Source organism: Pinus tabuliformis, chromosome J (genome assembly GCF_031772625.1).
Source record: "Pinus tabuliformis cultivar Carrire ecotype Pingquan chromosome J, CPIR1, whole genome shotgun sequence".
NCBI classification, from domain to species: domain Eukaryota; kingdom Viridiplantae; phylum Streptophyta; class Pinopsida; order Pinales; family Pinaceae; genus Pinus; species Pinus tabuliformis.
In genome coordinates this window covers 1,228,872,068-1,228,897,216 of record NC_142295.1, presented here as the reverse complement: position 1 = coordinate 1,228,897,216, position 25,149 = coordinate 1,228,872,068, and positions in this window count along the sequence as shown.

Here is a 25,149-nt window from a genome sequence, read left to right as displayed (position 1 = left end):
TTCTTAGAGTAGATGAAATTGTTAATTCCATGAGAAATCTTGGTGAAGAAATAAAAAATGCTACTGTTGTTGAAAATATTTTGAGATCACTAACTCCGATGTTCGACTCCAAAGTCTCTGCTATTGATGAAATGAAGGATATGAAAAGTCTCACACTTGATCAACTCCATGGAATATTGATATCATTCGAGATGAGGAAAGGCGGTCCTTTAGACATGAGAGAAGCAACCTTCAAAGCCACTACAAAAGGAAAAGAAAAGGAAGAATTATGGTATTTATGAGAAGTAGAAGAGGAAAGCTTCATAAAGAAACTCCAAGTGGGTATCAAAAGATTCAAAGGTAAGCTTACCTTCAAATGTTTTTCTTGTGGTAGAGTTGGTCATTACACTACTAAGTGTCCCTATCGATAAAATCATTAGCAAGGGAAATAAGATGCAAAAATAAATATGAGAAGGTTTGAAAACAAGAGAATTTTTTATATACATGAAGATAGTGATGGTCTTTCAAATGGTGAAATAGGTGAGTCTAATCAAGAATGTCAATTACTTATGCCATTTGAATATAGAAGTAGTAATGAGTTTGATGGCCTAGAAGAAAAGGATATTTTTATTGAAAACTTTGACAAGGATATATCATATGAAGTGACTGTTATAGATATAAGAAAATATTCAAGTTTGGGAGTAACCCGTTTTTAATTGATCAAGAATGAAGAAGGCGATGACAAAGAAATATCAGGTATGGGCTTTTGTTCTAACTATGATCTATTTCCTTGTCTATGCAATAATCATGGTGATGATGACACTGAAACAATTAAACTTGCACCTATGGGTAAAAGGGAAAGTAAGTGCTCTAAAGAGAATAGATTAAAAATTGATGCCTCTAGAAGTAAAAGATCAAGGCAAGTCGAGAACAATGGACAATGCAGATGTGCTTATGCTAAGAAAATATAATTATCAACAATGGAAAGAAAATATGAAGTATAAAATAATGGATCTTGATATTTGGTATCTAGTATGTAATGGCTACACCAAGCCTCCTCCACCAGACGAGGAAGTGCAAAAGAAGAATAAGGATTTGAGTGACATCTTTTGTAGCATACCTGATTCAACATTAAATATTGTTATGCATTATACAACTCCAAAGAAAGTGTGGGATAAGCTACAAGAAATCCATGAAGAAATCCCAAAGGAAGATTCCTCCTCAAATGAACTATCAAGTAATCATATTCTTAACAATGTGTCCAAAATCTCAGATGGAGTTTCTGATTCAAAAGAAGACAGGTTAGAAGAAATTTTTGATCTTGGAAAAAAACTTGATCTTGTTTTGATAAATATTGATAAGTTGTAGGCATATGATAACAAGGATCATGCTGGTATGGTATCTAAACAATATTGTGAATGTCTTGAAGCTGAGATCATCTCTCTAAGAGCAGATCTTGAAAAAGCAGATAAGCAGAATGAAGAACTTCTTAAAGAATTTGAAGAACAAGAAAATGGGTTGGAATAAGAGATTATCAAATTAAAGCAGTAAGTGGAGGAATGAAGAAGGGTTGAAGAAGTTATTGAAGAAGTAGCATCTAGAAAGGGAAAAGAAAATATCAGTTTTAGGTAAACACCCTAAAAGGTAAATTAGAAGAAAATGATAAACATTTTCAATTTCAAGATATTACTAAGATTTTGGATAATATTCTTATTAGTCAAAGGTCTCCCACCATCAAATATGGTCTTGGTTTTCATAAAACTGTTGATGGAGAATCTAGTTCATAAGTTGAGCAAAGGAATTTAAAGGGTAACAATTAAAAACCTGAAATACTCAGCAAAGAGTTAAGAAGTAAACCTGATCAACGACTAAAGAAAGAGAATTTTTAAACAAAATCGTTTACTCCTAATTATAGAAATGTTAATCGATTCTCTCCTTTGATCAATAATGTTGAATGTTCTATATGTCATAATTATGGACATGTTGCAGCCAATTGCAGAAGTAGATTGTTCCAAGCTAATAACCACCTCTCAGAAAGATCATCAACTTTCAGGTACCTTAAGAGATATTGTTTTTCTTGCAATATATTTGGTCACAAATCCATTGATTGCAATAGAAGGAATATGAAACGGAAATATTATGATTTTTTTGCTCATATAAGATGTTATTCTCATAAAAAGTTTGGTCATGTAGAAAAAGAATGTAGGAACAAGTTGATGGATCACTATAGACAACATGGTAAGCAAACAGATAAGAATATTGATGTCAGAAGACCGAAAAAAATGGATCCACCAACATTTGTCATAATAAGAAAGAATAAGAAGAACATATAAGGTGTGGTCTTGCTCTCTTCTCATTTGAAGATGAAGATGAATGGTACATAGATAGCGGATTCTATCATCATATGACTAGAGATAAGAGTAAGATGGAATCTCTGAAGAAAAACCAATATGGTAATGTTATTCTTGGAACTAATATTTTAGAAAAAGTTCTAGGAAAGGGTAAAGGCAACATTAATAAACATAGAGGAGCAGTTGATGCTTTATTAGTTCAAGGGATAAAGAAAAATATTATAAGTGTAGGTTAGATGGAATATAAGGGAAATATAATCATGTTTTCATCAACTAAGTGCAAGGTTATTGATTAAGAAACTGGAAAAGTCATAGAAAGAGGATATAGAAACCCAGAAAAATTATATGTACTTGAAGAATGTAATTCTCACATATATGAGGAGGATTCAGACTCGGAGTAAAAGAAGATGGTGCCCATTACATTCTATTATACTTAAAATAATACTTCTAAGAGTGACTGCAAAAGTAATGTAAGTAACAGTGAATAGGTACATACAATACAAGCTCAGGGGGAGATGAAGTTGTGAAGTTTCAGTATTTCACTTTTTGCATGTTGATCCTATCAAGACAAGTCATGTATGTATGCAAGTTCTGATATTCGTGTATGTTTTTCTATGATGTAGAAACTATGGGACAAACTCAGGAAAAGGCTCTGATATACTTCAAACAATTACTATTTGGCTTCCATGTTCTGATGGTTGATGATTACAGTCTATTGATGTTATTTAGAAGTGGTTTTGGCTTGTATAAGTTGTTTATGCCTTGATGGATGAGTGATTGATGTAGATAATTTGATGTTCTTACTTATATACCAGATGATATGATCAGATCTAACAATGAATAGTTAGCACAGGTTCAGGGGGATAATTTTTTATGCTTCTAATAATGCATTGTTGGCATTATGTTTTCTTTATAAATCCTTAGTACACAATGATGCTTATCAATGGTAATGATGCTTATGTTGTTAAAGTTCTTGAATGATGATGCATGAGGTGTGGAAAGAACATGTCTATATTGATATCTCAGGCTATAATTATTTGATAATAATGTTCCTATCATGGATGAAGCCTATGGGATGAATAGCTGATAATGATGTCTATTTGAGTTGCATATTGATGATGAGTTTTTGTTGTCAAATGCTTATGGTGCAAATCCTATATGGTGTACAATAGTTGTTGATGATTATCATGGTCTTATAGAGGTCTTTTATCTTGGTTATAAATGTCATATCTTTCATTTTATGTAATGGTCATGTAAAGACCAATCATGTAATCATTGTAGACTTCAGTCATGTATGGACTATTGTGGTCAAGTACTTTTGGGCACGTGATGTAATTTGTAACCCTATCGTGATTGGGTGATTGATGTAATAATGAATTCAAATATGTAAACCCACTGTGATTGGGTGATTGATGTAAGTTTGAGTCCTTTGGGATAAGAAAATTCATTTTCAGTTGAATCATAGAATCATGTACTTCATTGTACATCCTTCAGAAATTTCAGAATGTGCCCAGGGGGAGAATGGTCAATATTCAATGTTCATATTCAACAGTTCAAAAAAGCTCAAGAGAGTAGCGTTCATTCAACATTTCATATTCAGTAGTTCAATAACGCTCAAGAGAGTAGCCTTTATTCAGAAGTTCAACAAGGCTCAAGAGAGTAGCCTTCATTCAAGCATTGGTCATCCCTTTTCCCTTGATGTCAAAGGGGGATAGTAAGTTTGTGTTTGAAAAGCTTGGTGCTCAACTTGATTTCTATTACATGTATCTATAGGTGGTGGTGACCAAACACCAAAGTGGTTGCCATCAAGTCTAAAGGGGGAGATTGTTGGCATTATAACTAATGTGTTGTCCTTGATGGCAACCTACTTGATGAGTTTTCCTTTGATGGAAACCTACTTGATGAAGATGTCAACAGGATATATCTAGATGTAATAGAAAAGGAATATTAGTTCAAAGATAGAGGAATGATAAAGATGAAGTTTGAATAATTATACGTAGGTTTGGTGAAGCAAAGTCGAGTATATGCAAGTTATATGAAGAAATATTGTATACACACTTGGGTTTGGTGAAGTAAAGTAGTGTATACGCGAGTTCTGTAAAGAAAATATGCATACACATGTAGGTATGAAGAAGAAAAGGTGAATACATATTCTAGACCATGATATTCCAAATACCAAGGATCTTTACCATGGTATTGACCTATGGTATTAAGCCCGGCAACAGATATTTGATCCCGTCAAAGAATACCATTAGCACTATTATGGTTTTGAATTATGGTATTGGATAAGGGCTAAGCTATATCAGGAGATGAAAATCAAAGTGGCATATGTGTGCAAGTGATGAATATTTCATGAATAGTTAGATCTAAAGCAAGTGTGCATGTAATGGGATATTATTAATCTAAAACTAAGTATGCACCTAGGAACATGATGATGGATAAAATCCAATAGATTTGAGATGACAATTTTGATTATGGGTTGATTTTATCAATGATGATAGTGTCTTGACATGTGATCTTTATATGTATGCCAAGATCTGGGTATGTCTAAACTTATGTTACGCATCGAAGGTTTGTGCTAGTAATTATAGATCTATACAGGAGTTTGATAACCGAAAAGGCATGTGAACATGTAGGTTTAATATTGGTAAGTTGTGTATATATTTATATCTATACACAATTTTGATTATGGAGAAGCACGTATACACATAAATTTTTTGAGGAAAGTGCGTATATAAGCTAGGGTTTTTCTTCAAAAGACGTTTGATCATTCTAACCAGTCTTGTTTTATTTCTTCTATTTGTCAATGAAGCCTTACTTGATGATCTTGGCTTAATAGTGATGTTTTAGTTGAGGATTGATTGATTGAATTATGATGAGGCTACTAAATATTTGTGATTATTTCAGAATGATGCAGTGGATCTGTGTATGATCTAGTGTCTATTTTAGAGTGACAATGGTTCATATTTAAGGTTCAATGTTTTGAAGTGAGTATGCTTCAAGGAAGTTGCATATACACTCGGGTTTGCTACAATAAAATAACATATATATTTTGATATTTTATTCATTAGAGCTTCTAGTTGATTCAGTAAGTTGATTCAATGTTTAGGTTCATTATTATTACTCTAGTTATAGTGATCTAACTACTTTGGTTGTTTGATAATAAGTTGATTGATTTGGGTTTCATTTGATTCAGTGATTGGTTGATTCATTTTATTAAGTGATTGGTTGATTCAGTTGGTTTAGTGATTGGTTGGTTCAATGATTGAGTTGTAGTGATCAGTTTTTGATATTTGGTATTGGGCTTAAATGTTAGTATTGGGTCTAGTTTGAAAATTTGATGAAACATGGCCTACAGTTGTGATACTTTGTAACAGGTGGATCCAGTAAGAAAATCTATGAAACATGGTCCACGAAGGTGTTGAGGCTTGGATCTTTAATGAGGAAGTTGAAATGTCCTTCTAATGGTAGCTAATAAATCAGATCAGGGGGTTGGAGCTCCCTTCTAGTCGGTGATGTAGAATGAGAGAAGGTTGTAGCCTTCAACAGGTGGGTGCCTACGTGTTGATACGAGTCTGCACTAGTACAATATTGTAAGCAATTTTTCATTATAATAAAAAGAAGACAGAGAGGACAGTAGCAGTAGTTTTTTCCCACATTGGGTTTCCACCTAAAATCCTTGTGTTCATGTGAGTTGATGTGTTGCTAATGTGTGATGGTTTATTTTATTCTTACTGCACATGATTTATATTTAATTAATTTTTAATGAGGTACTGATACATTGGCTCAAGTTAAGAAGATGATGAATTAACTGAAAAGTAAGTTTACTAGATATATGCTAGTTGTTTACATAATAGTCACGTACATATGTGGGTTCCCTTCAATAAAGTCGCATAGAAAAACTTGGATATGAAATTGAAATTTTTTATGATTTGAAAATACTGATTCACCCCCCTGCCTTCTCAGTATTTTTCCCAACAACTCTAACCACCAAACACTCTAAGGAAGGTGTCATCCAGTGATGCAAACCAATTTTTGATCTCTGATATTGCTTCCATTACCCCACATGACATGTAAGGTGGTTTCTCCTCAAAGATCATCTTATAAAGTGGAATGAGGAAGTGGTCAGTTAACTTCTCCATTACTCCTCGATGGCTGCAATCTGAGAGAAATTTGCAGTGGATTGCACGGTAGGATCTTGCGGTGTCCTAGCCTAGTTCATGCCAAGTAATGCATTATGTGCACAGATTGCATCCAATAAATATGAAGATATATAAAATCTCACTTGCTCACCCTTGGGAGGATTCAGGGCACTACCTACAACGATACTTAACTATCGAGCCAACAAGTCTAACCATTTGAATGACTTCCCCTCATTCACAAACTAGTTCAATAAGATTTCCCAACCTTCAAGAAAGGTATCTTTTCTCTACTGACAGTAGATTCTACAAGCTAAGATGATCAATAGCTGATAGGCCCTCCTCAGACACCTTTTCTTATTTGGTGGGTGTCTGTCAAAACATTGATGTCTTCTTCACCCAGCTCTTAACAACATCTTTTGTACCGAAATAGTTGTTGGTGGCATAGAAGTATGAATCCATAACGGTTTATGGCTTAGGAAAATTGGTACATATGTTGGTAATTTACTGCCAAAAAAGTAGGAATCCTCTGTCCGTTGGCATTTCTCAAATTCATGAACTTCTCATCAATATGTGAGGCATTCTAGTTGATCACATTTGTACACAGGAAGGATGGATATCTGCATGCAACCCAATGTAGACTTGATTTCTGGAATTAGTGTATACCTACCAGTCCTCTAGATCTACTTCGAAGTTCTTTGCTAAAAAAAATTCATTCACCTCTTTCCATTTAAGATATGATTCCTTTTCCACATAAGGTTGTGTGTCTGAGTATACTGGTGTGCTCTCAACTGCTTCCCTAGTGTCACTTTCTATGGTATCTTTTGAGGAAGCTCTCTGGAGAGAAGTGATAAAAAAATGTGGTACTTGCAGGAGGGAAATGGAACTCATGGAAACAATAAAGTAGCTTTTGCAAAACCACTTCAAAAGAAATATCAGGCAATAAACTGGTGAATTGATGATCAAGATTACAAATTTGTGATGAGAAAGGGAGGGAGAATGGTTGAGGGAATTGTGCATTGCATAGTATCAGCAGCCATTGTTGTGGCCTAAGGCTTGAAACTATGTAATGTGTAGTTCACCCTAAGTAGTGACAGGGAGAGACTACGCATTACACAGTCTCAGTGGCCAAGGGGGAAGGACTAAGCCTTGCGATTGTGCAATGTGTAGTTGGGCCAACTTGTATTGCACATTTCAAAGTCTCAAATGCCAAGCCTCATCTTGAGCTTCATATTTGCGCAATGCCCAGTTGGCAAGGCAGTGCATGACCACTAGAAATGCATATCACCCTGGTGAGGGTGTAGGAAAGAAGGAGATCTAAGAGATAATGTAAGTTAAAACATGGATATAACTAAGTATGGATAGATCAATGTGAATCAAGTGTAGAAACTCAATAAATGGAAGCAAAAAAAAAATATGTGAGGAGAGTTGTTGAAACGGTGATCGTTGGTGTGCAAAAACAAGAAAATCAATGCAACACTTATGAAAGGCAAATGAAAAACTGAAACAACACTTCTACAAGCTAATATAAGTAAAAAATCCAACAACTATGAAGAGAAACAACACTCACAGAAGAAAAATGACCAAAAGCGACAGAAAAATGGCAAAATGTGGCAAAAGAAAAACTCACCCAGAAAATCAATGCAAACTCCACCGAAGGCTCCTTGATCTCCTTGGGAATGCTATAACTCCAAGATAGAATGTGAAAATGAGCTATAGAGGTGTATGTTAAATATATTTGGGTGATTGGGGTTTATGAAATGCATGCCTAAAATGAGGGAAAAAGTAACACTTGGTGGAAATTTCTAAAAATAGGGACTGTGCCACCTTCAGGAAACTAATGATGAATCCCTATTTTCTAGGGATTTCGTTTTCGTTTTTTTCCTTTTCAAGGAAAATTGCCATGCTTGTTGCCAAGGAATATTGTGCAATTCTGGGGAATTAGGCAACTTCCCGACTCAGTGCATTTCACAGTTTCAGACCTCAGGAATGGATTGCACATTTTCTAAGCTTAGTGTTGGGATTCCATCCATGAATGCACAATTCTCCAGCTCAAGGATGAGCTGTGAGTCAGGATTTCACAATTTCCATCATCAAGGCTAGCTTTCCCTCATGGATTGCGCAGTCTCTGGAGGAAAGACTAGAACTGCTGCAATGTCAAGTCAGAAGGTTAGCTTGTGACTCAAAAGATCGGATAAATATTAAAACAAACAAACACAAGCACACCATAAAATGACAAGTCTTAATCAAATCATGAATACTTGACAACAGTCAAAGATAAGCTTGTGTAAATAGAAAGGAAGGCTCCAAAATCAAAGCATAGGCAAAATTTTGGAGGGTGGTTGCAACAGCTACAACACTTGGAGACACACTAGTAGAACCCTAGTTATGTGTATGGGTTTTGTCTCATGCAAAACAGGTCTACCTCTTTAGGAAGTATTGTTTAGTTTGTTGATTATCGTAGCTTCTTCACTTATATTGTGTGAAATATATGATCCCTAACATTCTCTTCATCAATGGCACACTTAACCAAGCCAAGTCAAACTAAGTTTTCTTTTATTAGGGATGAGGATTATCTAGATACACAAGTGAAAAAAAAAATCAGAGTCTTAGTTTTCTTCTCTGGTGTTGCTCTGTTCCTAGCAGGCATAGACAATAGCCTGTCAAAGTCACTTTAGGAACACAAACATTGCTCTACTGCCAGTGAGTCTAGATAGTACCTCGATGGAGTTTCTTGCTTCACCTCTCTGCAAAAGAAGCCTTTCCCTTATTTTTCCTGTATTGTTTTTCATTTTTTCATAGAACTATGCATAGGAACTTATTGATTTCATGAGGTGGAAGAGAGATTCTGACCTATTGAGAGCATAAGAGGTTGTCCCTTCAGAGAAGGATATTTATATATACCTCTGACACACTTGTCAAGGTTTTCTTCCCCTCCTTTCTCTACTCGACTTAGCTGACAAGGGTTAACCAAAAATAAAATACCGCTTAGAGTAGGCGGTACTAGTTATAGGATCAATCATCATGATTCCACTGTGTTTTCTCTAAAAAGAATTTATTTAACTATCATAGACTAAAAGATGCAAGATCAAAGCAAATAGAGGGAATAAATAGATAACCACGCATTGATAGTAGCACAACTTCCTCATGAAATCCACCATGCTTTCTTTAGAAACCAAACATAGTCTCATGTAGAAGCTATTCTACACTGAAAAGAAACAGAAAGAAATAAAAGGGAGCAAGACGAAAAGTAAACCAAAGCAAAACAAGACAATGAAAGATACAATCTACTCCTACTCCTAAACTGACAGAGAATAGGAAAAGGCTACATCAAATGATATTTCTAGTGTAACCACTAATGCATCGATTGGCCTATGTAAGAGATGGAATTCATATGAAGAAATATATTCAACAATAATAACAAACAAAAATGATAAGACAAACACACTAAAATGTTTGAAGTTTGAAAATGCACGTAGAAAAGTATGAAAGAAAAGTGCATGTAAGACATTCTATAGATGGATTATGGTGTTCATACACATTGTGACTCAAAGATGAGCAAGAAATAAATTTTGAACTACGAAACCAGGAAAACATGAAGAAAGAAGAAAACTTGTGTTTTTTAATTGTGCTTTCCAAGTATGAATCCTCCAATGACAAAGTGATAAAATTGTGCAATGCGGATGGAGGATGCAAAAATTGTAATAATATTTATTTTCAATTTGTGCGGTAGAGTGGTGAAGAGCCTTGAAAGATACTTCATTGTTCTGATCAAAATTGGAACTAATCTCAAGACTATGATAACCTAACACAACCATCAACTTGGGCTGAAGTGCCTCGACATCTTGTAGAAGTTCAAACTCATCAAAAGGTAGATCATCAAAGACCTATGGCTTAGAAAAATCAACAATAGAAAAATTAGAGTCATGAATAGATGAATGAGTGATCACAAAAGCCATGATTAGAAAGTTCAAGATAAAAAAAGAGGAATCATCATGATCTGACGAATCATAAAGAGGGGGAGATTGAAAACAAGAAATTTCACCCTCTAATTCTTCAAAATGATGAGATGATAGATTGGGGAGATCAAAAAGAGAATATTTTCCGTCTCCATATTCAGATGGAAAATTGACATTCCACAAGTTCTGAAAATGATTGGAAGTAATAATATCACCAGAAGCTAATTCTTTGCAAGATTCAACTGTAATGCAAAAATCATAGAAAATGTCAGGATAATGAGGGAGAGGTGTGGAAGGAAACAGATCATCCTTCATCATAGTTTCTTGATCAGATGTGGACTCCCATGCATATTCATGGTAAATGATATCACAAGTTTTCTATGGAACACCAACTCCATCCAGAACTTGATCCTCATGACCATCAAGAGAAGCATTCGAAATGGGTGAACACAACAACTCACAATCTGAAGGACCAAAGGAACCAAAGGATGGAGGACAAGGAGATAACACTTCATTGCAAACATCAGATTCGCAGTCCAAACTTGCGCTGGAATTCTGAGTATGTGGGGTGGGAGAAGATGGTGGTAAACCAGGGAATGAATTCTCACATTCCCCCACCTTGACCTACAAAATTGGAGTTATTTGATTAAAAGGAGATGGAGAGTCACTTGGTACAACAACCTCTTTTGTCATAGAATTAGAAGCTCTAATACCAAGGTATGTTGGGAGTCTTTTGAAAGATTCATATTCATGCAGATTCATCAAAATGTGAACAATAAATTTGAATTTCCCTTTCGTTAAAGGGAAATCAACAACATCATCATAAAATTCAAAAAAAATGAATGAAATGGTCATGAAAATCATCAAGAGATTCATCAGGTGCTTTTCTCAATCGCATAATTTTCTTAAACACAAACTTTTAATAATACCTATCAAAGGTACATTAAAGTTTTGTAGCAAGATGTTTGAAAGAGAATTATGGAAGTAACAGGAAATGTGTAATTGTTGGGCATGGATTTCCCCCACTGCATGTTTTGGGGCTCAAAGCCCAAGTTTTGTTTAAAGATGTTGTAAGACTCCGCGAATTGTGGGCGCGGAGCACGAAATGCATGTTGAGTCATAGGGTTGTTCGCCCTAAGTTTTGTAATGTAATGTAATGTCATGTCGGCCTACCCATGGTCTGCAGAACATGGGATTGTATAAATAGAGAGAGGCTCTAAGTTGTAAAAAAAATTGGAGAGAGAGGAATGTGATGATCTAGTAGCAGATAGAGAAGAAGTCTAAGTGTCTTTGGTTGTAGTAGTACAAATAGGCTTTGTAGCTAAGTGCGAAGAGGCCTATTAGAGTCCGCAACTGAGTCCGCGCACCCCTAAAACTGAGTGCGCAAGGTGAAGTTGAGTCTGTAACCTAAGAAAAGGAATAATAAAGAGAAAGTTGATTCCAAATACTGTGTATCTGTTGTTGTATTACTTTCTATGCATTTATACTATTTTGTTTATCACGCACACTTATAATACTGAACATTGTTAAGTATAATTGGGCTCACATAGATAAGTTAAGTAATTGGGTAATATTGGATTAACTGTAAGGACTTGGGTAATAACACGGATCGCGCCTTGAATAGGACTGCGTGAAGGAAACATTACATGCTGCGAGGTACTGATAGGTGCACATAGCGACGTGCGCGCAAGGTCAATCGGCGGACCACTAAAAACCATCAGACATCTCTAGGGTGTGGAAAACTAGTTCTAGCACCCTCCTATACTACTTCGGGTGAGACCTCAATCCGCAGACTGTTGCCGAAATGGCCAGTAGTACCGGGATTTGTTTGGCGAAATCATCTCTGAACCTAGGTCAGGCCCATACAAGCCAACAAATGGTTCTGTTGCCGGGGCCAGGATCTGCATAAGGGATGTTTGATGTCGTGTCATTGGAATCCAATGAAGAAAGAAATTGAATAGTGGTTGGACAAGAAGATTCACGATTTCGCAGCTCAGGAAAATAGGAATTCGCAAGAATTTAAGGAACAATAGTTGGAGCACTAATTATATATGGAAATCCACGAAATTTTCTTTGCATCCTTTACTTCTGAGTTGTATGAGTGGATCGCGAAGCTAGCAAATAGTCAAGGAAGGTGTAGGCTCGACAAACCAATCGTGTGGACTCTGGAATTAGTGCGCAGACTAGAAGCATCAGGAGATAAGATCACGTGAGCTGTGGACCATTGGCTCGTCCAAATTATAGGAGGATTTATCACTGAGTTTGTGGTAGATACAACTATCAGCTATAGTGAGGCAAAGCGACGCTTCCTTAAAGGACCGCGAGGCAAGTATATTAAATATTTGAAGACTTGGATTAAGATGATATTGTGTGAAAAGCGGGTTACGTGAATAAATTAATGTTTGGGACTATGCGAAGTGGGAAGGTCTATAGAAGTAGAGGTAGTGGAGAATTAGAAACCAATCCCTTAATTTCACCCTCATTGGAAAGTGAGGAAGAGCTCGCGAAAGTTTATCCGAGAAGCGCGGTCAGTTTTATAAGGCAGCAAATTTCACGCTTACCACCTCCACCTACATCGCCACCCGTCTCACCCTCCTCACCTCCCTCTCCACCACCCCACCTCCGCCACCACCACAATTCAGTATAGAAAGTTCGTTCAAATTAACAGTATTCAGAGGAGTAGGGAATGAAGACCCAGACCAATTCTGGTTCGTAGTAAGGGTATTATGGGAAGCACAAGGAGTTGTGGATGACAATATCAAAAGGGATACACTGGTTAGTGCGCTGCAGGATCACCCATTAACATGGTACATCAAGCATTCTAATGATCATCCAAACATGGGAATCGTAGAAATCCAGACAGCGTTGAACAGGGAGTTCTGTGGGCCAAAGTTGGAGACAGAATCAATTATTGGGTTTAAGGAGATCGCGATGCTCCCAGGCGAGACCCCCTGGGGTCTGGACCAAAGACTGAAGGGTATGATTCACGAATCCAATATGACTTTGATGGATGGATAGCAGTGCGCATGGTTTGTAGCGTCACTAATACCACATTTAGGGATGGTGCTGTCATAGCAAAAACTTTCCACCCAAGTCGAAGCTTTGGAGATGGAAATGAGATTGCATGAGACCCCTATACAAGACCCTGGTCTGGGAGTCCAACAAATCCATGCACAATTGCAAAATTTGTGTCTGGAGATGAAAAGTTTGAAACAGGATAGGACACCTTGGCCAGAGGCAGACGAGGAGGTATGGTGCATAAAATGCAAAGGCCAAGGGCATGACAAGGACCACTATCTAGTGTTCGCAAATTACTTGACAGGAGGAGGGCCAATGCCATTAAGAATTGAGGTGCAAGCAGGACCCAGTAAAGTACCTACACTATGGTGCGTGAACTGTCAGATAGGAGGAAAACACACTATGGATAATTGTCATCTATTGCAGAAGTATACGCGGACGTCCCAACGATTCTTTTGTAATTTCTACAGATCGATAGGCCATGATGAATGCACCTGCAGAAGCTACGAACTAATGATGGATAGGACTCCTACCTATAGGGTTCAGGCCAAAACATGAGCCCTTGACCCAAATGCAGGAATGGTACATGCTGGGTTTCAAGGGCGTGGACGAGGTCGAGGTGGAATGGGACCAGGAAGGAGTCGCAGATAACTAATCTGTTACAATTGCGAAGGGCTAGGGCACTATGCCCGCGATTGTACAAACCCGACAAGGACATCATGTTTGTACTGTACTTAGTTTGATCATGAGGCAGAAGACTTCCCTTCATTGATAGAGAGGTTGTGTGAAAAAGGGGTACTCCAGCCTCCTCCGGCTCATAATTTGGAGATGATGAGGTCTGAGCTGCGCGAAGAGGACCCGAATATAAACATGATGCTCAGGAGCAGTATTACCACTTGCGACGATAAAGGTAAGCAGCTAGAAGAAAGTGCGTGGGTTCGCAAGGCTCCTACAAAGGAACCTGAATTTGATTTACTGCGCAAAGGAGACATTCATGGAAGCTAAGAAGAGCTTCATGGAGGCCTTCGCTTCAGGTATTAAGGATCAAATAGAACTAGGGATGGATCCTTCAATGCTCACTACCTTTCTGGAGACATGCATGAAACTGCAACGCGACAACAAGGTATTAAAAGGACTACAGGAACTTATCACTAGGTGGGTGGGGTCAAGAGAACCACGCATGGTCTAGAAACTTGGAAAGCATGCACTATGCATACGAAGGGAAATGAGGTTGACTGCGCAAAGCAGCGAATATGAAATGGATCAAGTAATCTTGGATCTCGGATCAGATGCAAATTTACTTCCAAAACAAACATGGGAACGCATGGGCAGATCCGTGCTACAATGGTCTCCTATTTAGTTGCGAATGGTGAACCAACATAAGATCTTGCCCATGGGAAGATTGCAAGGGGTCATGGTGGATATTGAAAGTGCGAGCACGCAGGCGGATTTTGAAGTAATAGAGATTGTCAACAACAATAATCCCTATCCCACGCTACTAGGAATAGACTGGGCCACCGATATGAATGGAGTCATAAATCCAAAGAAGCGCAAAATGATTTTTGAGAAAAAGTCACTAGGCATGGTACCGCTAGATCTATTCAAAGGAGTGTGATACACTGAACTGGTGCATGACGATGATAGTGACAACAATCTTGATTAAATCTACAAGATAGTTACACAAGAACAGGATTGGGTGAATCCGATTGCAGATGGAAGTATTTCATGGGAGTGCAAAAGTTCCTGCACTTCGGATTCAGACGAAGAAATAGAGCGCTGGCAGAATCACCTGCACGAAGTAATAACGCTTAATTGCAACATGATGGTTAGATCACTACACTGTGTGACAACAGAGACAAGGGATCGACCTAAATATGATGGGTTGATAGCGGTGGATGAATTCCTTATTAGGTGCAAGAATTACACTTAAGCAAACTCCTCAACACTTAATTTGTTAACCTGAGGGATCCGTAAACTTAGAGACGAAGCACAGGAAATGCCATAGATGGTATGAATATTTCTAATATAAATCCTTACTTTCTTTAAAGGAAAGGTTGCAAAATCAAATTAAAAAGAGAAAAAGGCAGCTTGAACCATCAAAATAATCAAAGACTGGAACAAGGAAGAATGCATTTGTAAGAGGGAATTAAAGATAAGGGGAAATCACTCTAGATAATTATTGTTTAACTACTGAGTATATGTTTTTCTTTAGCAGAGACACTTAGTAGTCGCATAAGATGGGCCCTTAACCCTGCTCCTTTAGAGATTTCCTTCTTGCACTAATATGTCCTGTACTATCACAGTCTCCTAACACTAGTGCAGGAACAAAGATTTATGTAGAAGGTATAAATGGTGTCTTTACTAAAGGATTTTTACTTCCTGCAAGGTTTGAACTTTTCTAGGTTCAAAGCACTCAGATCCCATGGCAGGAAACTAGTTCTTGCACTTGATCAGAGCTTCTTGCACTTAGCATTTAATTCTTAAAATGAGTGCTTAATTATTGCAAGTGCGATTATACTGTTAAATCAAATTGCACTCATAAAAAGTGAATGCTTCTGATCTTGACAGAGTGCAGGAATAAAGAAATAATCCATATGTTAGAAAATTATATATTACAAAGCAATGGAACACATAAAATATTGTAGAAATATAAACACAGAAAATGCATAAAACAAGAGAGACACAGATATACGTGGTTCACCCAGTTTGGGCTACATCCACGGAGAAAAAGCCAGTCCTTCTTTTATTATATTATCTAGCAAACTGAAGAGATACAACCTACAACAGATCCGCTGTAACTCCCTCTTTACTCTCAATCTCCTCTCTCTTCCTCACTCAGAATACATATATATTATAGACACAATACAATTACCTCATATATTATGAGGGGTTGCTTTCTAGGGAAAAAAACCCTAAATTAGACATAAATTCTACCATCATATCATCCAGCTAATGAATGGTCCAGATTGACTAGAAATTACTAGACTTTTACAAGGAAATTTTACATCTATTTTTAGCTTCGAGGGCACTGCCCCCAAACCCCTGCCAGGGGACCGCTGGCCCCCAGACCACCACGGCGGGGACAAGTCCCCCCGCGTGGAGGGTTGTACAGTCTTCTTGGGGTATACATCTGGCTAAAACCTTTGAATACAGAAGATAATCAGGCTCCAAACCCAACACCATATACATTTATCCTGTCATTTTTAATGAAAGAAAGAAGATTGCAGAAAGAGGACTAAAAAGGCTTGCTGCATCACACCAACATGCATTGGTGCAGGTTCATTTCTCTTGCTTGGACCAGGCAATGAAAACCAATCAAATAGAAATATCACACCAACGTGCGCTATTGCAAGGTTATTTTTCCTGCTTGGACCAGGCGAGGAAAACCAATCAAAAAGAATTTGTAGAAATGGAAATATCACATCAATGTGCATTGGTGCAAGGTTATTTCTCCTGATTGGACCAGGCGGAGGAAAACCAATCTGAAATCAAGTGCAGGAAAGGAAATTTATCTACTGCACACAACGAATCTGCTTTCACTCAGAAAAGAATGCATGTGTTTAAAATTAAATCACACGACAATATAAACAACAATTACAGGAAACGGGAAATGGGGTAAACGTGTTGGGTTGGCTGGGCCCTAGCTGACCAACGCGTTTCCCCTTTAAATAAAAATTTTTCTCAGTACTTTAATTAATTCATCATCTCAAATACAGAAATGTGATTTCTAAAACATGAGGTAGAGCTCCCTTTTATTAATTCACTGAGGTAAGTACATATGTTAATACATCGTCTAGCCCAGATTCAGGCGATAACAAAATACAACAACCTGTTACTGCCTCTTTGGCTGTGTCTCTATTCTATCCAAAAAAATCCCTTAGTCCTATTTACATTCTACATTATATAGATATTTGGCCAAAGGCCAAAATAGATCATTCAACCAATTACATAACCAAACGCAGAATTTAGCTTTTTGACCTTTAAACTTAGACAATTAGCAAAACTGGCCATAGCCAATCCCCAGCTTTCGTTCTTCACAGATTTGATCTTGGCTACCTTTGGATCGATCTTGCTGTCATGGTTGAAGCTGCTAAAAACAAGGCGATTCAATCTCGGTTGCCTTTGGATCCGTCTTGTTTTCGTGGTTGAAGTTTCTCAAAACAAGGCGGTGATCAAGGAGGTTCCGATCTGCTGCAAGGATTTGTTGTGCTGGCAATGGTGCAAGATCTGATCTTGCACTAGGGTCAGCGGTCACGATAAGTACTCTAACTACCAAATAAACATTGGAGATATCGATAAGTTACAAAGAGTGATTAAAAGTAAGAAATAATGTAATAAATGATTAATTGATGCTAAGTTAAATTAAAGTATGAAAAAGAAAGTTTATACGAAATATGTCACCGTTCTTGGACTGGTGCAAGATGAGGGTGTATAAAAGAGGTAAAACAACGGTAAATGGTTATGATTTAGGAAGGGGAAAATAGAAAAAAAGAGAGAAAATTAGGGGGCTAATATTCTCCCATCCCTAAGATGTTGTGTGTCCTCACACAACTCTTTACCTTTGCAAAAAAACCTTCAAAACTTTGAGCATTCTAGCTCAATCCTGCTCTGGCATACTGACATCAACCTACAATGTTTCAGACTTCTTCTTTTTGATCTTATTTAACTTCTTTGTCACCTTCTTATGTCGCTTGAAACATTGCGCAGCTCAATACTTCCAAACTCTAACTTCTCTTTTTTTTTTCTGGATCTCCGCAGTTAATTCTTCTTTACTTTGTTCTTTATCCTCTTGTGCTTTAAATATGAACTGTTCTAAGTTATGCACTTGAAGCTCTATTTCAACTACCCGAGCAGCAAGAGTTACCAATTCTTCTTCGTTTTCTATCCTGAGAGGGGCTGTGTCTTCCTCAGGGACCTCAATATCCCTCATGATTACATTAGGAAATTCTTCTTATTCTGGTTCTTCTTCTTCTGGTTCTTCTTCTTGCACTGGTGTAGAAGGGGATTCAACGTCCTGTGGGGACTATGGTTCTTTCCCTGCACTAGATTCTTTATTCTTTTTCTGGGGCTTTTTAATGAAATCGACCAACAGAGTGTCATCTTCGACCTCTACCAATTTACTACATCCCCAAGGACTAACAAGTTGTCTTCTTCGAGGTTCTGTGCCTGTACTGGTGGCGTAGAAGGAGTCTCTTCAACAGGTGCACTAGCTGTCTTCTTATTTGGAGATGGAACCCTTTCTTCTTTTTGTTTTTCAGGTCATTTCCTTTTTGCATTGGTGCAAGAAGGACTCCCCTTTTCATTCTTACTCGGACCCTTGTGTAGGGACTTACCCTATATATATTATTCTTTTTTTTTAATCACAATAAAATACAACCAGAAGAGAAAAACATTGTGAGTTCAAATTTATTCAGCACTATCTAACACATCCCTACATTTTATTTCACTGAAAATATCATAAAATTTACAGTTAATTAACTAAGGCCATAAATAAATCATATAGAATAATATTGCAACACATATGTACCATTCACCAAAAGATGAGACTCCACTTGATTTTCCATTACTTGTCTTCCCTTGTTATCGGTCACCTCCGAGAGTGAATGGTGACATACTTGATCTGAATGCGATGACCCATTGGTTAAGCTCCCAGCCTACTCCTTGGGTACTCTTCCTCCCCTCGGACCCTCGAGCTGCAATGGGGTTGTACAATGGAGGAATGCACTAGCTGGTAGAGGAGAGCACTCCTTGGCTCAAGAGTCCCCTCTCTAAAATCCTCTACCTCACCAAACTCACTATAGTTTCGTAATCACTGCTCTGACATAGTCCCATCCATCCAACAATAAGGTTCCCCCTCAAAAAAAGTCCCTTCTCCCATGGCCTGCCCCTTCTTTTATAGGAGTCCAAATAGGTGACACTTGGCATGTCATGCATAATTAATTATTTTTTATAATTCAATATTTTGATTATTCACCCACCCATGTGTCACTCTCTCATCAGAGATCTCCAAAATTATTTACTTAAATTTTAATTCAAAACTAATATTTTCCTCACCTCAACAAGATTCCTATTTCTTCTCCTAGTTGCTTCTTGATCCCCCATTTTACTCCTTAATTTTTGTTCATTACTAAAGTCAATTAAAGAGTCAAGATTTGATCCCCTATCTACTCCCTAATCTAACTCAAGTTATCTCTTAGATGGATATTCTTATGTTGGTTGTTGCCACATGGAGGTTCTCTACATTTCTCTAAAATTTAATTTATTAATATTATTTTAATTCACCCTCCTCTTCTCTTAATTAGGTTTAACCATTTTAGGATTAATCTTTATCCTTACAATTATGTCCCTCTTTCCCCTTTTACCTAATTAAACTACATAATCTACCTACTATTTTCCAACATGGGAAGGGTAGAGTTTTTAAGGTAACCTATTTTATTTCTTCTTATGACCCTCTTAACCCAAGTTTTATTTTTTCTTTAGTTACCTCGGTTTTTAACATCATTTACCCTTGACGTAAGTTTACCTAGTTTTCATTTCTTGATTATATTTATTAATTTATTTATTTTTAATGATTCCAAGGGTGCCAAGTTTGGTTGTGTGCTTCAAGAACTTCCCTCGAAGTTCCAAGAGTGCCATGCCTAATAATTTATTTGTGATGCCAAGGGTGCCAAGTTAGTCGTGCCCTTCAAGAAATTCCTTGAAGTTCCAAGGGTGCCACACCACTTACCCTTCAACCATTCAGTGACTACGAGGGAGAAGTATAGGTGCAACGTCATAGACTGTTATCATCTCTTATGTTGCCTGTTATAGTGAGACTAATGGTGTCGAGGATCAAGGAATCTGCCTTGATGCATGCCCCCCGGTAAAATCCTCATGAGCGACCCAACTTTGGGACCTTCCCTCATGGCATCGTGACCTTCAAGGTGAAGGTGTTTCAACCTTTCCATCCCAAGTCATGGCAATAGTGCCAATGGGTGAGATCAGGGAAACTGTCCCATCCCTCCCATGTAGTTCCATCTAGTTGTACAACCCCATCACCCGTATGTGAGTCATTCGACCAAGCAACTAATCTGTCCCTGCAACCACTAAAATATCATCAGAATATAAAGAAACATATATAGCAGGTTTCAAAATTGACTTAGAATTTCAAAGATAAAATAATATAAATTTTCATCAAACTAGGTCTCATCAACTCGTCATACGCAAGTGCCTCTGGTGGTTTCCTGCCATACTCAATAATCATCAGTAACAAGGTTTCTCAGTGTTAGTCATTGTCATAATAACATCACAACCATCACCTAGTCATTCGCATCATTGTTCATTGTGAACCATAACTAATGCAAGTAGGTAACATAGGGGACACATCCATCATGTCTATCATCATCATAACATCAATAGAGAGCATACATATCCTTTAGTGCTATCATCATCATAAATTCAATAAAGAACAAACATAACCATTTATACCACAATCATCATAATATTATTAGAGAACGTGCATAACCATCAATGTTACAATCATCATAATAGCAATAGAGAACATACCTAACCCTTAATATTATCATCATCATAACTTCAATGGAGAACATACATAAACATCACAACCACTAATATCACAATCACTAATAATATAGTCATGTGTCTGGATCCTCAACCTGAGGTCCTCAAAGAATAAAGTATCTAAGAAAATGTCATATTAGGGTCAGGAAACTAGAGTGGGCACTACATACACCCCCTCTTACCAATGGACTTCGTCCCGAAGTCCTTAGAACATAAAGGAAAAACGACGACACATATCATAGGAACCCTTCCTGAAACTCTTGCTAACCTTTTGGTGGGCAGGTTATAATTTTCCCAATGTATCTATACCAAGAATTTTGTTATAAACTAAAGGACTATATCGAGGGAACATTTCAGCCCAGTTTTTTTTTTTGGACTAAGAAACAGCAAGACAAGAGTAGGATAATCACAATCAAAATTCATCTCATGGTACAATTAATATATGATGCTTTCAATCAAGTAAATTCGTCCACACATTGTACTCCTGTAGCTTCCAATTATATTCGTTCATTTCAAATTACATCTACATGACCCTATAAGTGACAATGTCAAGTACACAAAGTGATTTGTGTGATCATCATTGCATATGGTATAGTTCACTGTCATAGATGTTGCAATAATATTGTCGTAGAAGAAAAGATTGTATAAATTATCCATACGTTTGATATTTTCAAAAGTCTTAAATTCTAAGTTATCACTTCTGATAATTCTGCAATATTTTCCTCAATATCTCAATAAGTGTCATTCTGGACCCTTTTCAGTATGTTCCCCAATGATATTTATAGCATTGCATTTAGGCCATAGGCGGAAAAATGTTGAAAGAGGTGGAAAAGTAAGAATAAGAAATTCAAATGGCGAACCTAAGCTCAAGAGCTAGCAAAAGATGAAGGACTTTGATGTCAAAAGTGTTAAAAATTAAAACATTCTTATTAGCAGTTGTAAAGCTAGCAAAAGATGAAGGACTTTGATGTCAAAAGTGATAAAAATTAAAAGATTCTTATTAGCAGTTGTAAATAAATAAATAATTAGATAAATTACAAAGCAAGTGATTGTGTGTCAAGATGTAGTGTTCAATGAATAGTTCCTAGGAGTTCATCCAACCAACAAACTCTTTGAAACATCACCACATTACTTAATTATAGATAATATCCTAGTAAGTAATGATGTTAGTGTCTCAACTAGTTAGAGATGATGTGGCACATGACCTAACAATGGAAGAATATAAGCATGCAGTTGATAATATATCAAGCATTGAATTGGGCATAAAGAAGAATACTCTAAATAAGGAAGTTATGCCAATAAATAAATAAAAAAAACATACTTCCCAATCCAAGGAAGTTGTCTTCTATTTGCAAATGTGGGAAAATTTTGTTTTAGCTACATAAAAACTATCGAGAGGAATCAAATTGGTTATAACACCTACCGCACCTCCCCTATCAAGAAAGAGATAGTGAAATCCCTGTTATCACTCAAGTTTATCTCCAAAGAAAGATCCCAACCTTTTTCGATGAAAACCCAAGGATACTATTAAGTGATCACAACTTGTGACCAGTGACCACTTCACTTCACTTACTCATGCATAAATTATCAAATTATCATAGCAACCTATTGAAAATATGATATCCCAATTATAATATATATTTATATCAATAACTATATTCATGAAAACTATAATTTAATTCAAATTATTATTAACAATTTCAAAACAAATTAATTTAATAATATTTTAAAACACACTCCTAATTTTTCATGTACCCATGTAAAAAAAGAAACATCCTTTTGCAATAAATATTTAATTATTGACTTCTCTTTAATACATACCAATATATAAAAAATCTATACAGTTGATGTAAATATTAAATTTAACCAAGGTATTACTACATAAAACATAATTTCCATATGTCAATTTATAATGTGGCATTTTTAACTCGTTATTAATTTTTAAAAGAATGGCTTGGTTATTGTTAGAGCATTAAAATGCTTCACATCCAACCACTCATAAAGCCTAAACCAAGAAAATTAGCGTATGACGAAGTCAAGATTAAGTTTTTGGTACTATACGATGAAAAGACAACTTATTGAAATGAGATGGAACTAGTTTCATTAGTCAAACTTATTTGTATGTTATTAATTTATGGTGATTGTCAATCATTAAATTGTTATAAATATATTAAGCACTCAGACGTCCTTAGCTGTCATAAAACATGTGCATTGACCAGTTCATTTTAAGGATGAGTGCTTCTCAACTATATGTTTCATCACCACCCTAAGCAAAGTCTCTGACTATTTAATTTTAGCAGTTCATATGTGTATTAGAAATTGTAAAATAAATTCCATAATCCATTAATTCATAAATACAGCTTCTTTCTTAATTGGTTAAATTCATTGAAGGGGTCCCATTGGTACTTGCCAGTGATATTTAGTGTCTTCATAGATTTGGTCCAAATTTTTATTGACTTTTAATAAATGATTTTGAAAAAATCAAGTGCTTTTATAGAATTAAATTTGTAATGTTTATCTAGGAAGCTTCTCACTGTTGGAATAGTTTTCAAATTATAGTAGTGTCTAGCATAAAATGAGTATGTTTTAGGTGAAAATTGTAAGGACCAGTTCTATACTATATATTTTTTTATAAAAATGCCAAAACTATTTTTATAACTTCATAGTTTTCATAGTTTTCATCATAAGAGAAATTTTATGAACCATGGTTTTATTTTCTAAAATACTTTTATATCTTTCTTAGTATTAATTAAAATGCTTATCTTTAAAAAACAGCCTACTAATATTCTAAGTTGTTTTGAAACCCATGTTTAAGTTTATTGTAATTCATGTTGCACAAATCTAAACATGCAAATATCAAATTTCATATAAAACGAATTTTGTTCCCAATATCATAAAGCATAACATCACAAATCATAACATCACAAAGAAATGAAAATCTCAAATTTCATATAAAACGATTTTTTTTCCTAATGTCATAAAGCATAATGTCACAAATCATAACATCACAAAGAATTAGTCAAGATATATTATCATTGATATTTTAAAATATTTGTACATAGCATCAAAAATTAATTTAAAATATGCATTGGCCAAGAAACAATTAATTATTGTGAATTAATGGTTTTCATATTGGTCCTGAGACTGACTCATGAGGCTGACACTAATGCCTAAAACATTCAAATCCTTGGAGATTCCCAACTATTTATTCAATGAATGTGGAAGAAAATAACAATTAGTAATTTCACATTACAATAATTGTATAATATCATTCATTCTCTTCTATCAATTTTCTCACATATCCACAGGGACAGGAATAGGATTGCTAATGGACTTTCTAAAGATGGAACAAGGTTGGAACACAGAATCTAGTATGTTTTTGAACAGTGAGGGCACTGTCTTAGATTATACTCATTATGCATGGTTGTAAATCTGTTTTATTAGAGAATCTGGTGTGTTTCAGTAACCAGTCACATTACGGATTTGGTGGACTTTCAATAGTTCATAGAATTTCAGATGTATGCATGGGTGCCGTCTAGTTTTTTCCATGTAATGTTATGTGCTTTGTCTAAGTAAAATATATTTGTTTCGTTATACAATTTATTGACGTTTTATACTCCATTTTTCGCAGTTAATATCATTCTAACTTCAAAGCAAAATTGAACCAATTTTTTTTTCCATGGCAGTCTATTTCTTTGCGAACAAATATAATCGTAATTTTGTGAGGAATATTTGACATATATTGTATAACAAAACTTGGTTGCCTATATTTCATCATATTCCTTTCGGTCCTTATTCCTCGTGTACATCACGGGGCTTGTGACATTGGGCCTGTGGTGTATCTCCATGAATAGTGTATTAACAGAAACAATAAAACAGATAATGAAAACAATCATGTCAAATATTTCTAAATGATAGGCAATCATGGTGAGTAAGGCCACTCACTACATGTACAAATTGAATTACGTGCAGCTCTGGAATGTGGGATATCGTGTCATTCTAATCAGCCCCATTGACATGTCACAGGCAGGTTTTGACACTAGGTGGGGTGGATAACAATTTCTTATTTTAAGAAGTGAAGCTAGAACTAATTAACACTATAGATATATATAACCTAGTTACATGAGAACTGCCTTTGGGAGT